The sequence below is a fragment of the Rhinoderma darwinii genome, chromosome 13 (assembly GCF_050947455.1).
Source record: "Rhinoderma darwinii isolate aRhiDar2 chromosome 13, aRhiDar2.hap1, whole genome shotgun sequence".
Classification (NCBI taxonomy): Eukaryota; Metazoa; Chordata; class Amphibia; order Anura; family Rhinodermatidae; genus Rhinoderma; species Rhinoderma darwinii.
Window position 1 is genome coordinate 44,332,607 of NC_134699.1, and position 17,778 is coordinate 44,350,384.

At 41.7% G+C, this 17,778-nt stretch overlaps 1 long non-coding RNA gene across 1 annotated transcript; it reads left to right on the top strand.

Annotated features, from left to right (window-relative positions):
- Nucleotides 1–13,239: 13,239 nt before the first annotated feature.
- On the top strand, nucleotides 13,240–17,500 carry LOC142665854 (uncharacterized). Its single transcript, XR_012851586.1, has 4 exons — nucleotides 13,240–13,329; nucleotides 15,956–16,014; nucleotides 16,105–16,228; nucleotides 17,421–17,500. It is a non-coding gene; the product is annotated as an uncharacterized LOC142665854 (long non-coding RNA).
- The last annotated feature ends 278 nt before the right edge of the window (nucleotides 17,501–17,778 follow it).

The window sequence follows — 17,778 nt, forward strand, 5'->3', positions numbered from 1 at the left end:
AAAAAAACGTAAAAAACAATGCCAGAATCACTATTTTTTTTGGGTCACCACCCCTCCCAAAATATACAATAAAAAGTGAACAAAAAGTCACATGTACCCTAAAATAGTACCAATAAAAACTTCAACCCGTAGACTGAAAAATAAAAAAGTTATGGCTCTAAGAATATCGTGACACAAAAGATAAATCATTTTATAAAAATTAGATTTTATTGCGTAAATGCTACAAAACATAAAAAAAGTATATACATTTGATATCGTAGTAATTGTATCGGCCCACAGAATAAAGTAAAATTGTAATTTATAGCCCATGGTGAATAGTGCAATAAAAAGAATTGTCAGAATTTATGGTTTTTGGTCACCTTGCATGACAAAAAAATTGAATAAAAAGTGATCATTAAATCGCATCTACCCCAAAATGGTACCAATGAAAACTACAGATCGTCCCGCAACAAATACGCCCTTATAAAGCTCTGGTGAAGAAAAAATATAAAACTTCAGGCTCTCAGAATAGTGCGACGCAAAATGTGCAGAGTGTTCCAAAAGCGGATAAGATCAGGCACCATTTATCAGTGTGACACTGGTCACATATCTATGAATTATTATTTATTTACCCCATTAGTATACCCTTTTATTATGCCCTGATGCACTCTGCACAGCTTTCATACGCCCCCACATCATAAACTGAAATATCAGTGAAACTCCAAACAGAACTACCACCAAGCAAAATCTGCGCTCCAAAAGCCAAATGGCGCTCCCTCCCTTCTGAACCCTACAGCGTGCCCAAACAGCAGTTTACTTCCACATATATGGCATCGCTATACCAGGGAGAACCCACTTAACCTTTTATGAGGTATTTATCATTAGTGGCGCAAACTGGGCACAACATATTGTGCACTAAAATGGCATATCCGTGGAAAATTTTAATTTTCACTCTGTACCATCTGCTGCGCATTAACCCCTTCACTCACCACAACTTAATAGCATGTCGTGGTGCAGGGGGTGATGTATGGAGCGGGCTCATGCGCTATATATGCTGTGGGTGTCAGCTGTATATGACAGCTAACACCCGGGACTAACGGACAGGAACAGCGATCGCGCTGCTACAGGAGCCTGTAAAAATGACAATATACTGCAGTACATTAGTATTGCTGTGTATTGTACCATTAATCTAATGATCGCTGGTTCAAGTCCCCTAGGGGGACTAATAAAATGAGTAAAAAAAAAGTTAGTAAATTATGTAAATAATTAGACAAAACCGCAAAATAGGTATCGCTGCATCCGGAAAAGTTCAAACTATTACAATATACTATTATTTAACTCGCATGGTGAATGCCATAAAAAAGAAAGCATTTAAAACGGCAAAATGTTTTTTGATCACCTTAGCTGTAAAAAACAAATGTAATAAAAAGTGCTCAAAAAGCTGTATGTATCAAAAAGGTACCAATAAAAACTACAGGTCGTCCCGCAAAAAATAAGCCCTCACACTGCTCAATTGGCAAAAAAATATAAAGAGCTATGGCTCTGAGAATGTGGTGAAACAAAACATTTTTTTTAACAAATAGTTTTTACTTATAACTATAAATTTGATATCACCATAATCGGATTAAGTCTCAGAAAAAAATTAAGTTGTCGTTTTTACTGCACGGTGAAAGCAGTAAAAACAAAACCCCAAAAACAATGGAGAAATGGCAGTTTTTTTAAATTTCAGCCTGCAAAGAATTTTATTTCATTTTCCCAGTACATTAAATGGAACTTTAAATGGTGTCCATAGAAACTACAACTCCTCCCGCAAGAAATAATCCCTCACACCACTCTATTGACGGAAAAATAAAAAAGTCATTGGAATGCGGGGAGAGAAAAACAAAACAGAAAAATAAAAAATGGATAAGTCCGGAAAGGGTTAATTAGTTTCTAAAAAAAAATAAAAAAAATGTATGACCACATGTAGGGTATAGCCGTACTCAGGAGAAATTGCTTTACAAATGTTGGGGTGCTTTTTCCTCCTTTTATCCTTTGTGAAAATGAAAAAATTCAACATTTTAGTGGAAAGATTGTTGATATTCATTTTCACGGCCTAATTCTAATAAATTCTGCAAAAGACCTGTGGGGTCTAAATGCTCACTATACCCCTAGATAGATTCCTTAAGTGGTGTAGTTGCCCAAATGTGGTCTCTTTTATGGTGTTTCCACTGTTTTGGACACTTGGGGCTTTGCAAATGCAACATGACACACGAAAACCATTTCAGCTAAATTTGAGTTATTTCCAAAATGGGGTCAATTTTGGGGTGTTTTTTTCCTGTTTTGGCACCACAAGACCTCTTCAAACCTGACATGGTACCTAAAATATAATCTAAAAAAAGGAGGCCCCCAAAACTCATTAGGTGCTCCTTTGCTTCTGAGGCCGGTGCTTCAGTCCAGTAACACACTAGGGCCACATGTGGGATATTTGTAAAAACTGCAGAATCTGTGTAATGATGGGGGTAGGGAAATGGACAAGTGAGCCCTAATCTACCCGCCACTCTGTCCCTGCCTACTTGCAACGACCCGCCCTAGGCGACAGGGTACAACTGGGCGGCGGTCGCTACGCTCAGTAAGTGCACGAGACAAACAGACAAGGGTACACAAAGCTAAGGGAAATGGGGCAGTTGCCCACGGCAACACCGTGAGCAACAAGAGTGGTGAACGAGCCGAGTCAAACCAGGAGTGAACGAGGTACCAAACGCAGAGCAGGAGAGTAGTCAGTAAGCCAGGGTCAGTATGGAGCAGGATCAAATAGTCAGAAGCTGTAGCTGGGCCAGGAAACCACACGATAAGAATCACAAGCAAAGGAGGAACAGGAAAGGCAGGTATAAATAGACAGAGGGCGGGAGCTAGCTCCGTCTGGCCAGGCTGTGATAGGCTCACCCGCTCCTAAGCCTGCCATCCTGAGTGGTGGAAGATGGAGTCAGTCTCAGAGACATAGACTCAGGTGCAGACTGATTACCTATGGGCGTATACACAGAAGTTGTGCCTGGCAGATCCTTTACAATCTGGGCAATAAATATTGAGTTGTATTTCTCGGGTAAAATGTTCTGTGTTGCAGAAAAAACTGTATTACAAATGAATTTTGGCAAAAAAAAAATGTACTTGTATATTTCACCTCTATTTTGTTTTCATTCCTCTGAGACACCTAAAGGGTTAAAACTCTTTCTGAATGCTGTTTCAAATACTTTGAGGGGTGCAGTTTTCAAAATGGGGTGATTTATGGGGAATTTCTAATATATAAGGCCCTCAAAACCACTGGAGAACTGAACTGGTCCCTGAAAAAATAGCCTTTTGAAATTTTCTTGAAAATATGAGAAATTGCTGCTAATGTTCTAAACCTTGTAACGTTGTAGAAAAATAAAAGGATGTTCAGAAAACGATGCGAACATAAAGTAGACATATGGGATATGTGAAATAGTAACTATTTTGTGTCGTATTACTATCTGTCTTACAAGTAGATACATTTAAGTTTAGAAAAATTCTAATTTTTACAAATTTTCTCTACATTTTGGTGTTTTTCACAAATAAATATTGATTTTATCGACCAAATTTTTCCAGTAACAAAAAGTACAATATGTCTCGAGAAAATAATCTCATAATCACTTGGATAGGTAAAAGCCTTCCAGAGTTATTACCACATAAAGTGACACGTCAGATTTGAAAAAAATCGGCTTCGTCCTCAAATCCAAAACAGGCTCAGTCCTGAAGGTATTAAGATTTAAAATGCCTTAGGTATTAAGGGGTTAAATATTTTGCCCTTTCTCAGAGATTTGAGAAATAAGGCTAAAGCATGAAAGACTTCCCTTCTCTAGGGCCTCTTACATAGCCTTTGTAAAAATTCTCCAGTATGGATACCAAAAAAGACCTTTGCCCCTATAGAAGTGTTACAACCAGCAAGTTGTGGACCCACTTGGCTACTCCACAGGTTTGGCTTGGGGCCACCTCTAAGGGAGTTATCTAAGTGCGAGGAGGCTACCGCTTTAGGTGGTCGCGGCGGAGTAGCTGCTGGCCCAGTGGACTAGGAACTGGCAGATTGTACCTTGATGTAATCAACAGTAGGGGGTAGACTGACAGACGACAGCTGAATGGAAGCTAATAGCGGATTGTTTGGCACAGGCAGGTTGCAGGTAGCTGGATGCTGGCTGATGACAGATAGCAGGATACAGCTAGGTTGTACCAGTGTTGCTTAGGCACCAGGTGGATAGTGCAGGTGTCTTAAATAGTCCAGTAGGCAACGGGGATTGGATAAGTACATTTTGAATTTTGCACGTGTTGGTCCTTTAATCGATGGCCAGAGCGCGCACACTAGGGACATTGTGGCTGCTAGCTGAGGACAACAGCAGATGCCAGTGGGCTTAGAGCTCCGTGCGCCAGCATTCACTCTGCCGTTAGCGGCTCGGCGCAGGCAGGCACGATGTACTGATGTCATCACCTGTCTGCGCCGAGTCACTCACAGCACAGACTGGAAAAGGATCCTCCACCCATCGTGGATGTGGGGATAGGTAAGTAATTATGTTATTATTTTTCTATCAGGCACTATGGGACATTATACTGGGTAGGGAAGGGGGCTGATATGGTTGCAGCTATAGGAGCATTTTACTATATGGGGGGCATTATAGTGTGGGGGCAGCTATGGGGGCCATTATATTGTGGAGACCGCTATGGGGGCATTATACTGTATGGGGGCATTATACTGTGGGGGCAGCTATGGGGGCATTATACTGTGGGGACAGCTATGGGGGCATTATACTGTGGGTAGAGCTATGGGGCCATTATACTGTATTGGGGCATTTATACTGTGGGGGCAGCTATGGGGGGGATTATATTGTGGGGGCAACTATGGGGGCATGATGCTGTATGGGGGGGAATATACTGTGTGGACAGCTATGGGGGAATTATACTGTGGGGCAGCTATGGTAGGCATTATACTATGTGGGGGCAGCTATGGAGAGCATTATACTGTGTGGGGGCAGTATGGGGGGCATTATACTGTGTGGGGCAGCTATGGGGGCATTATTTTGTGGGGGCAGCTATGGGGGTATTATGCTGTATGGGGCAGCTATAGGGCATTATGGTGTATGGGGGAATTTGTTTGGGAATTTTACTGCATGGGGGCATCTGTCTGGGCATTATACTGTATGGGGCATCTGTCTGGGCATTATACTGGTAGGGGGCATTATACTGTATGGTGGCAGCTATGGGGGCATTATACTGTGTGGGATAAACCGGGAGTGTATGAGCGGGGATTGGGTGGGATTAGAGGCTTGACTTAAAAGAAAAAAAATTGCCACTGCGCACCACATCGATTGTCCCTCTTTGTGATACTTTAAAGTATATCACAGTCTACAGGGGGGCTGTATAGCACTGTATGGGGAGGCTACATAGCACTGTATGGGGAGGCTGTATAGCACTGTCTACAGGGGGGCTATATAGCACTGTCTACAGGGGGGGCTGTATAGCACTGTATGGGGAGGCTGTATAGCACTGTCTACAGTGGGGCTGTATAATACTGTCTACAGGGGGGCCTGTATAGTACTGTCTACAGAGGGGGCTGTATAGCACTGTATGGGGAGGCTGTATAGTACTGTCTACAGGGGGGCTGTATAGCACTGTCTACAGGGGGGGGCTATATAGCACTGTCTACAGGGGGGCTGTATAGCACTGTCTACTGGGGCGCTGTATACCACTGTCTAAAGGAGGGGACTGTATGGCACTATTTACAGGGGGGCACTATCTACAAGACCAGGCTGTGTGTGGCACCCAGGGGAGGGGGGCCCAGTCAAAAGTTTGCTATGGCCCAGTGTTTCCTAGTTACACTCCTAGGGGTAAATATATGCTTATGCCCCTGATCTAGCAATGCCCCTGTGGTTAGCATAAAGCTGTGTGAGCGCCATGGCAATTTCCATAGACGAAACGTGCACGATAGCAGAAGTTCTATGTATCTTCATTATGTGTCTCATTATTTTCTATGTAATACTTTTTTTTATCCTTCTTCTTTCCATGTAACTCTGGCTCCAGTGGACATACAGGCTCTGGTAAGACAGAAGCTGTGAAAGTGATTGTGCAATATCTAACAACATTCAATATAAGACATGAAGACAGACCTTTACAGGTAAGAGACCTTATTGACATTGCCCTGTGGGTCTGTATCTCTGGGCATTCTGTGTGCGGTGGTATGTTGTCTCAGTGAGACACATTATTCTTCCTTAGACTTTATTCAGATGGCATATTTTCAGGCTACAAAATACGAGGATAATTTCAAGAGAAAACAGCCTTTCAAAGCCAGGCGTTTTTGTAGATTATTTTTGAAGCGTTATGGGAAATATTACCTAGTAAATCGCTTCAAGAAGTGACATGTCACTTCTTTTTACAAAGCATATATTTACGAACCATTTTTTTTATCGCGTAAAAATACACCTTGTATAAACTACACAGCGTATTTCCAATTGAAATCAATGGGAAACTGTATACAGGCATATTTCAAGTGTATTTTGGAGTGTAATACGAGTGTTTTACGCTCCAAAATGTATCTGAAAATGTTTAGTGTGAACATGACCTTAAAAGTAATGTTTCTAGTGGAATGGAATTCAAAGAAGAACGCCATGATTTCCAAGGAATCCATTTAAAACCTATGTGTGACTCCAAAGAAAAACATATGCGCACGGAGGTACTGTATTGACATTATATTACGGATCCAACCAACAAAGATCCGTAACACAATATGACCATGTGCTTGAGTATAATGAATAAGTGTTGAAGGTTTATGTTTGGGTAACAAGCTACAACTACGATAATTGCTACATGTAAATGACTTGAAGCTTCTGTTTTTAATTGCTATTTGTCTGAAAGGTTTGATGTCTATATCATTCACAAAATCTCTTCATATAAACTCTTTTGTATGGTAGTGTGAAGTCCGTCCACAGTCCCCACCACTTAAGGCCCTTTTACACTGGGAAATTATCGGGCAGACAAGCGTTCATAGAACGCTCATTGCCGATAAATGCCCGGTATAAACAGGGCAGCGATAAGCAGATGAACGATCAAATGCTCGATCATCTGCTGATCGTATCGTTTTAAAAAACTGAAATAATATAGTTATCGGCAGCACAACCCCATTGTGTAAAAAGGGGGACGCGCTTCCGACATGATAATAATGTATGGGGACGAGCGATTGAAGTAACGACCGCTCTTCCCCATACATAGATCCTTGTGACAGGAGTAAACAAGTACCGATCTACGAGTCGATAACTGTCTCGTTGATCGGCACTCGTCGCATCGGCCAAAATTGGCCGGTGTATTATGGCTTTACTCTTTTACATTTTTGCTCAGGTGTCAATCATGCAGTTGGAAAGTTGTGTATTTTGAGTGGAACTGTATTTAAATCTATGTGCTTTGACCATCTGAACAATTTATATCCTAGATCATTGACTTTCTCACTGTCTTGGAAAGTTTTGGAAATGCCAAAACAGTTTTGAACAGTAATTCTACTCGCTGTGGTCAGATTCTTCAGATGTTCTTTCAAAGGTATTTTTCTAATCTTAAATCAATTGCAAAAAAAACAGTGGTGTTTTTAGTCACACAGCCACCAGAAAAACATGCATCAGAATGTACAATCTACATTATTATATAGTAGTTTAGACCAGTGCTTCGCAAACTGGGAGGTGCCCCCAAGTTGTTGGGGAGGCACAGCTGGGGCAACAGTATGGACAGAAGTGATTATGAGCTGCACAGGTCTTTCTCTGACTGTATTAATCTCTGGTTTAGCGACAGAATTGACTCCTGTTTTGCTTATCTTCATGTTATAGTGGGTTCAGCAGACAAGTGAAAGATTTGCCAAATTTTGTTAAATAACCTTTTTTAATATATAATACCAAGACCCAAGTACCAGTACCAAGAAATGTGATCAAATTTGGGGTTATTCTGTTAAGAAAAAATACAGCTTAGGGATGTTCTAATTACAATGCACAAATCTATAATTGGACAGTAGAGAGATCTTTCTAATAATTTTTTTAAGGGGCTGGCTGGCAAATATTCGCCTGGAGGGCAAGTACACATGACTGGCCCATAAGTAGAGGCCCATGCTTAACCTGTTTACCTCCGTCTGCCGTATAAGGGTGTCAGAATTAACTGGTGTTTAACCCCTTAAGGACACAGCCTGTTTTCACCTAATGGACTAGACCACTTTTTTCAAATCTGACATGTGTCACTTTCTGTGATAATAACTTTGGAATGCTTTTGTTTTTATCAAGCGATTCTGAGATTGTTTTCTTGTGACACATTGTACTTTAAGTTAGTGGTAAAATATGGTTGATACATTCAGTGTTTATTTGTGAAAATAAAAAAATGTAGAGAAAATTAGCAAAAATTGTCATTATTCTAAATTTAAATGTATCTACTTGTAAAATAGATAGTAATACCACACAAAATAGTTACTAGTAAAACATTTCCCATATGTGTACTTTATATTTGCATTGTTTATTGAACATTCTTTTATTTTTCCAGGACGTTATAAGGCTTAGAACTTTATCAGCAATTTCTCACATTTTCAAGAGAATTTCAAAAGGCTACTTTTTCAGGGACCAGTTTAGTTCTGAAGTGGCTTTGAGGGCCTTATACAGTGGCGTAACTACCGCCGTAGCAGCCGTAGCGGCTGCTACGGGGCCCGCGGTATGAGGGGGCCCGTGTCGCCCGCCAGCACGGGCCACCACCATGGCCGGAGGCTCCGCTAGCTGTGTCGGCAGCTCCGTAGAAATGAATGGAGCGCCGGTCGCGCTTGTGCGCATGCGTGACCAGCGCTCCTTTCATTTTTATTGAGCTGCGCAGACGCCGGAAGTCAGAGGTTAGTCATGGAGAACTTTGGGGGACTTTTGGTCCCTATCGCTGCCAGCGATCACACATGTATCCCCTATCCTGTGGATAGGGGATACATGTCTTTTGTAGGACACACTGTAGGTTGGATTTTTTTGGGGGGTTGGGGCTGCATGGCGTTACCTACAGGGGGGCTGTATAGTGTTACCTACAGGGGGGGGCTGTATGGTGTTCTCTACAGGGGGGGCTGTATGGCATTCTCTACAGTGGGGGCTGTATGGCGTTCTCTACATTATGGCCCCTCTGTAGAGAGCGCCATACAGCCCCCACTGTAGAAAATGCCATACAGCCCCCACTGTAGAGAACACCATACAGCCCCCTCTGTAGAGAACGCCATACAGCCCCCTCTGTAGAGAACGCCATACAGCCCCCTCTGTAGAGAACGCCATACAGCCCCCTCTGTAGAGAACGCCATACAGCCCCCACTGTAGAGAACGCCATACAGCCTCCACTGTAGAGAACGCCATACAGCCCCCACTGTAGAGAACGCCATACAGCCCCCACTGTAGAGAACGCCATACAGCCCCCACTGTAGAGAACGCCATACAGCCCCCACTGTAGAGAACGCCATACAGCCCCCACTGTAGAGAACGCTATACAGACCCCACTGTAGAGAACGCCATACAGCCCCCACTGTAGAGAACGCCATACAGCCCCCACTGTAGAGAACGCCATACAGCCCCCACTGTAGAGAACGCCATATAGCTCCCTTTGTAGATAACGCCATACAGCCCCCTCTGTATATATCTACAAAGGGGGCAGTATGGCGTTATCTACAGGTGGTCTGTATGGCGTTATCTACAGGGGGGGCTGTATGGCGCTATCTACAGAGGGGGGCTGTATGGCGCGATCTACAGAGGGGGCTGTATGGCGCTATCTACAAGGGGGTTGTAAGGCGTTATCTACAGGGGGCTGTAAAAAAGGCACTATCTACAAGGGGGGGTTGTGTGACACCCAGGGGAGGGGGGGCCCCAGTCAAAAGTTTGCTATGGGGCCCAGTCTTTCCTAGTTACGCCCCTGGCCTTATATATTAGAAACCCCCTATAAAACACCCCATTTTAAAAACTGCATCCCTAAAAGTATTCGGAACAGCATTCAGAAAGTTTCTTAACCCTTTTGGTGTTTCACAGGGATTAAAGCAAAGTGGAGGTGACATTTACAAATGTTTTTATTTTTTGCAGAAAATCTGTTTTAATTTTTTTTTTTCTGTAATACAGAAGGTTTTACCAGAGAAATCCATATTTATTGCCCAGATTCCGCAGTTTTTAGAAATATCCCACATGTGGCCCTAGTGTGCAACTGGCCTGAAGCACCGGCCTCAGAAGCAAAGGAGCACCTAGAGGATTTTGGGGCCTCCATTTTATTAGAATATATTTTAAGCGCCATGTCAGGTTTGAAGAGATCTTGTGGTGCCAAAACAGTGGAAACCCCACCAAAAAGACACCATTTTGCAATCTATACCCCTCAAGGAATTTATCAAGGGGTATAGTGAGCATTTTAACCCAGCAGGTTTTTTTGCTGAATTTAGTGGAATTAGGATGTAAAAATTAAAATCTAAATTTTTCCCAATAAAATGTAGAAATCTTCAATATTTACAAGGCATAAAGGAGAAAAAGCACCCCAACATTTGAAAAGCAATTTCTCCCGATTACGGCAATGCCCCATATGTGGTCATAAACTGCTGTTTGGACACACGACAGGGCTTAGAAGGGAAGTAGCACAATTTGGCTTTTCGAGCTCAAATTCAGCATGGAATGGTTTTCGGGTGCCATCTCGCATTTGCAAAGCACCTGTGGGACCAAATCAGTGGAAACCACCCAAAGTAACCCCATTTGGGAAACTTCACCCCATAAGGAATTTATCAAGGGGTATAGTGAGCATTCTGACCCCACAGTTTTTTTGCTCAATTTAGTAGAATTATGCTGTGAAATTAAAAATTACTTTTCCTCTGATAAAACGTGGAAATTTTAAATTTTTACAAGGAATAAAGGAGAAAAAGCACCCCAACGTTTGAAAAACAATTTCTCCCGATTACGGCAATAACCCATATGGGGTCATAAACTGCTGTTTGGACACACAGCAGGGCTCAGAAATGCAGGAGCGCTATTAGGCATGCAGATTTTGCTGGCTTGGTTTTTGGGTGCCATATTGCGTTTGCCTTAAGGTACCAGAGTACAGCCACCAAGAAGTGACCCCATTTTAGAAACTACACCCCTCAAAGCATTTATCATTTGCCTGGACATATGACAGGGCTTAGAAGTGGAGAGCACCATGCGAATTTGAGGTCTATTTTGGTGATTTCACACCATTGGCCCACAAATAGTAAAACAAACCCCCAAGTAGTGACCCCTATTTTGGAAACTACACCCCTTAAGGCATTTTAAGGGGTGTAGTGAGCATGTTGACCCCACAGGTGCTTTTTCATGAGAAATAATGCGCAGCAGATGGTGCAAAGTGATAATTGCAATTATCCGCTGATATGCCATTTTAGTGCACAATATGTTGTGCCCAGTTTGTGCCACCAAAGACCAATACCTCATAAACAGTTAAGCGGGTTCTCCCGGGTATTGCGATGCCATACATATGGACGTAAACTGCTGTTTGGCCACGCTGTAGGGTTCAGAAGGGAGGGAGCACCATTTGGCTTTTGGAGTGCAGATTTTGCTTGGTAGTAGTTCTGTTTGGGGTATTGCTGATATTTCAGTTTATAATGTGGAGGCATATGTAATCTGTGAGGCGTACTTCAGGATATAATACGAGGGTATAGTAGTGTAGTAAATAGATAATAATTCATAGATATGTGTATTCTACCTTAATAGAATTTGGCCTCCATTTATCGAGAGAATGTTGAGATGCCGGCATGGTATCTAAGCAAATGTGCATGATAAAGTATTCCACTGTATACATTATGTGGCCTTTGTGTGTATCTGGATGCTGTATACACTATCTGGATACAGTATTCACTAATTAATTAGGCAATGGATGACATTATTTGGAAGCGAAATGTGCTATTATTATTCACACTATATTACATGATTTCCCTTGACACAGTTTGTACTATTTCTCTGCATGCTGTATAACACTATTTTTCTGCACACTGCATGACAGTATATATGCACGCTACATGAAACAGTTTTCTGGAGACATTGGGGCAGATTTACTAATTTCTTATTGTGGCGCAACAATTGTGGTCGCACTGGCAAGTGACATTGCTCCCCCTCCTCCCCGATCGGACATAAAATAATTTTTTTTTACCCCATACATCAGGCCCCGATGCATACAAGGTTAGGTCATACATGCAGCACACAGCGTCCAGCGGGTAGCGCTAGCCGGCGTAAGGACTTTGTATGCGCTGTGGCCTGAGAATCCAGGGGAGTAATTCTTTTTCCATTAATTTTATTTTAAAATGCGATTGTGGGGCGACGCTACGGGGCCAGGCACGAAGCCTGCCTGTACCCTAAAACGCTCCTGGCCACAGATTGAAATCTAAACGAGCTCTGGACTATTTTTATGGGCACTGACTGGCCCTATTGATCTGTGCAGGTATTACACTATAGATATGAACACTGAATGGTACTATTGATATGGATACTGTATGGCTCTTTTTACAGATGGAACTCCTTTGCTTACATTTTTTTAGGGGTACATTAGTTGGGTGCTCTGTGACATTTTATCTTCTGGAGAAGTTCCGTGTTGTGTTTCAGGTTGGTAAACGCACTTTTATTCTGTTTTCTCAAAATACAGCAGAATACATTACTTACCACTTCTCCTGGCCATTTTCTCATGTCAGGCTTTGGGCGAGAGAGGATTCCACATTTTTTACGAGCTACTTGAGGGTCTTTCAGAGAATGAGAAGCAGAGACTGTATTTACAAGGACCAGAAACTTACTATTATCTTAATCAGGTGAGGTGCAGTCACAGTCTGATCCTGTGTCAAGTTCCTAAGCTATATGTAAGCCCTTAGCTTGCTAAAAATGATGGATACCTCTAGAACATGTTTAGATTGTTGATGAGAACAATTTAACTGTGAAAGATGAAATTTAGTGAAATATGTAAATTTAATGACTTTTGAGGGTCGAGCATGTGATCTTCCAGGAAAAAATGACAAGATGGACTTTATGGTGCTTGAAAAATGCCTTCGTGGGATTGGCCTCTCTGACATTGAGCTGCCTTCCATCTGGGCCATTCTGAGTGCCATTCTGCAATTGGGTAACATCTGCTTTACTTCCTTTCATGTAAGACAGTAGTATGATCATAAAAAATATTTGTCTTCTTCTTTATTTCTCAACTCTAATTCAGTTCTGCTTTATGTGTGATTTCTAGAGTGATATATTTAGTGCAGCAACTGGTTTCAGGATTACAGAGATTAGGATTGTGGCCAGTCTTCTACAGATCTCACCCGAGGAACTTCAGAAATCAATTACCCAGCGTGTGACCGTGAGTAATATGCAGAAAAAAAATCAATGATAAATAACAGTGTTATTGTGTGTTTTGGCATGACCTAGCTCGCCCCATTAAAAATCCAATTTATACAATCTGAACTCCTACCTGGATGGTGTCGAAATGGTCACATGGTTTAGAGGGGAACAGACTTTCTCCTTGCCCTCGTTTGTCCTACTAATAAATGATCATTTTGAAGATAGAGTCGCCTGTTGCAAAGCATTGTGGTACTACATTTTACTACAATGATTTGCCAAAGTTGTGGGCTGTACCCATGTATCCAATAAGCGCAAAGAAATTCAATGCAGTTCTTGTATCTGATGAAAAAAAGGAAGGTGCAAGTGATCAATTAAAAAACGTGCAGAAGCATAGATTAACTCACAAAATCATGCCCCTTAGGCCCCGTGCACACGACCGTAAAAATCGGCGTAATTGTGGACAGTAATACGGTCCACAATTATGGACCCACCCAGTTCTATTGGCCGTGGCCACCTATCCGTAGTGATGCCGTAGAACTGTGCCGAGAATTATGAAGATTGTCCTTACGTTTTTACAGGCCGTGCTCCTATACTTTGTATGGGCGCATGGCACGAAAATGCGGCCGGCCGTGCGGGCAATCGCGGGCCGTGATTATGGGCACAGCCGTGTGCATGAGGCCTTAGCAAATACATTTATTTCTTTTTGGATGGTAAATACATAATGTGATTTTAAAATATCCAAGGTCTTTGACATATTTTCAGCATATCATCTCCACCCATAATATAGCATTTCTCTTTGTTCGCTTATATTTTAATAAGCTATTTAACCATTGTACATCTTTAGCAGATGTTCATTATATCCTCTACCACTCAAAATTCCTCCCTAAACTTTAAATCAATAGGGAGAAACTAAGATTTGTTTTCCCCCTCATATCTTTTATACATGCCCTCTTAATGTACATATTTCTTTTTTTTTTTTACCATACTAACTATGTAATAAACAAGAGGCTACCACAACCAAATTCCTATTGCTAGTCAGTGATGACCTAACAGTATATAAAATCATCAATCCACCCTAAATGTCCCTAATTGCGGCCCATTTCAGAACAGTGGACTTGAGTTGAAACTCAGTTCCTGAAACTCAGTTTTTCCCTAACCCAGCTTTGCTCAAGTAAAGGCAGAACTCCAATAGCCAGTGTAGGATCTGCTAGGGAGCAGCCCTCAAGAGTCAAGACCATAAGATCCATTACTCTTCAAGGGGCTTTAAATGTTATGAGGGCATTTTTTATTTTTTTTTAATAGATTAGTTAATGTGATTAGTCTAAGGGTATGTTCACACGCAGTGGTTTCAGACGTAATTCAGGCGTTTTACGCCTCAAATTATGCCTGAAAAAACGCCCCTAATATGCCTACAAACATCTGCCCATTGCTTTCAATGGGTTTTACGATGTTCTGTTCCCACGAGCCTTTATTTTACGCGTCACTGTCAAAATATGACACGTAAAATGACGGCTTGTCAAAAGAAGTGCAGGACACTTATTGGGACGTTTTTCGAGGCGTTTTTCATTGACTCCATTGAAAAACAGCTCCAAAAACGTCCGAAAAACGCAGGTTGTTAAAAAAAGTCTGAAATTCAGGAGCTGTTTTCGCCTGAAAACAGCTCTGTATTTTCAGACGTTTTTGCTCACTGCATGTGAACATACCCTAACTGTGTAAATAGATTTTATTAAAAAATTGTTTTACTTTTGTAGATACAGCTGTTCTGTATTCTCTAAATAGAACAGCTGTAACACTCGTTTTGCACTGAATTCGTCAGTCCCGCGGACCTGACGGGTTTAGTGTCGGCGGGTACTGCGTGTATTTGACATGCAGAATTCACCTGTAATCGACCACATCTAAGTTATAAACTTAGATGTGGTCGATTACAGGTGGATCCTGCGTGCAACTCACCGACACTGAACCTGTCAGGGTATGTGCACACGGTAGCAGCCTTTTACGTCTGAAAAGACAGACTGTTTTCAGGAGAAAACAGCTGCCTCGTTTCAGACGTAAATGCTCCTCCTCGCATTTTGCGAGGCTTCTCTGACAGCCATAAATTTTGAGCTGTGCTTCATTGAGTTCAATGAAAAACGGCTCAAATTACGTCTGAAAGAAGTGTCCTGCATATAATGTATATAAGTGCCATGCACTTATTTTGACGAGGCTGTATTTTTACGCGTCGTCGTTTGACAGCTGTCAAACGACGACGCGTAAATGACAGGTTGTCTGCACAGTACGTCGGCAAACCCATTCAAATGAATGGGCAGATGTTTGCCGACGTATTGTAGCCCTATTTTCAGACGTAAAACGAGGCATAAAACGCCTCGTTTACGCCTGGAAATAGGTCGTGTGAACCCAGCCTTAGGTCTGCAGGACTGATGGATTTAGGGTAAACCTAATGATACAGCTGCTCTGTATAGAGAAAACAGAACAGCTTTATCTCCAAAAGTAAAACTATTTTTTTTTTAATAAAGAAAAGACTAATTACAAAGTTACACTAAACACACTGACTAAGAATTTAAATTTATTATGTTGTTTTTTTTGTTACCATTAGTCTATAATTTATAGTAATGTAACACGAGTTGATGAAATCTTTCATTTCTTAGAGGACTTCTTATGACCGGGTCCTCTCCCCTCTCTCAGTGGAAGCCTCCATAGATGTTAGGTAAGCTCAACACAAAAAAAAAACACAACTTGATATATAACGGAGAACAGTAATTGAAATATTTGACAGCTTTGCTTTATTTGTCAATAGGGATGCAATCTCCCAGACACTCTATGCTCTGCTCTTTGATTGGCTTCTAGAGAAAGGAAATAGTTGGCTCTGTGCACGGGAGACTGACAGCTCGCTGGGCATTATCGACATCTGCGGCTTTGAGGTACAGTATTTTTATTCCTTTATTCCACCAGTGAAATCCAGTTTGTACAATATTAGCAGGTAACAGTATGATGATAGCATGATAAAGTAATAGCAACAGAGTTTGAAGGAATAATGGGAAAATACCCCTATCCTAGCATGGTCTCTACTAGATGCATTACTGGGGGTGGCAGTGTATTTGCCTCTGGTGTTGAATTCCTGGGGAAAGCGCCAAACTACTCTGCTTTGCCGAGGGTATTTAGATGGAGAGCTAGGGTAGAGAACTGAATATTTGTCCCAGATGAAGTAAAACCTAGCTGTTCTGCTCTACTACTCTAGATTTACTTTGATTTTGGAGAATAAATTCCATATGTGATCTAAGTATACTGTGCAAGCAGTTTTGGTCTGACTGTTAGGGTAGGTTCACACTGAGTTTTTTGCAGGCAGAAAATCTGCATCAAAATTCAGATTTTGCTCTGCCTGCACGCCGATCTTCGCTGCGTTTTTCACCAGCGGCCTTTGATCGCCGCGGGCAAAAAAAAAACGCAGCAAAATATGCTTTCTCTACCTCTCATTGATGTCAATGGGAGGTCAGAGACGTAAACGCCCGAAGATAGGGCATGTCGCTTCTTTTTCCCGCGAGACGGTTTTTCCGCTCGCGGGAAAAAAACTCCTCTGCCTCCCATTGAAATCAACGGGAGGCAATTTCAGACGTTTTTTGGCGCGTTTTCTGACGCGGTTTCCGCATCAAAAAGTGTCAAATAAACTCTGTGTGAACTTTAAAGGTAGTCCATAAATAATCGCAAATTGTGGAGTGTAGCAACAACCCATTTCATATTTACTACTTACATCTCTGCTAATGTTTTGCAGAAATTATTTTTACAACAACATTTTCACAACCCCATTTTCACACATCAGACTCAATCTGCTGGTTTTGAATCTGTGTGGAGTATTTATTTGTGTATTCTGCAGCAGTGGTAGTGATTTAGGGGGATGGACATGGTAGTTTTCCATTAAAAAAAAGAAAATTTAAAAATAAGTATTTTGTATAGGATAAATTATATATGATATATTATTGTCATCAGCTACTTATTCTCCTGTAGGTATGTAATGAGTATTCTGGCCATTGCTTTAAAGTCTCCACAAAAGTGAGGTGTCTATCTACTAAAGTGAGGTGTCTATCTACTCTCTCATAACTTTGGCTTGTATTGCAGAATCTTGGTGTTAACAGCTTGGAGCAACTATGTAGGAACTTTGCCAATGAGCAAGTCCAGCGGCACAGCATAGATAGTCTTGTCTCTCAGGAAAAGGTAAATCAACTAAAGTACCTTGTGTGGTAATGAAAGTGCCTGCAACATTCTCCTTAATGCAACTCTATTATATGTGTCAAATATTGAAGGCTGAATATGCCAGAGAGGGACTCCGCTGGGTGTCATTTTCTGCAGAGGGCAGCGAATCCTGCTTGTGGCTCCTTACAGATGGACCTCATGGAATTCTTCAAATTCTTGAGGAACAGACCAAGTTAGCCCAGGTACAGTATGTGTTCCAACTAGTCTACAAACACTTGTTGAA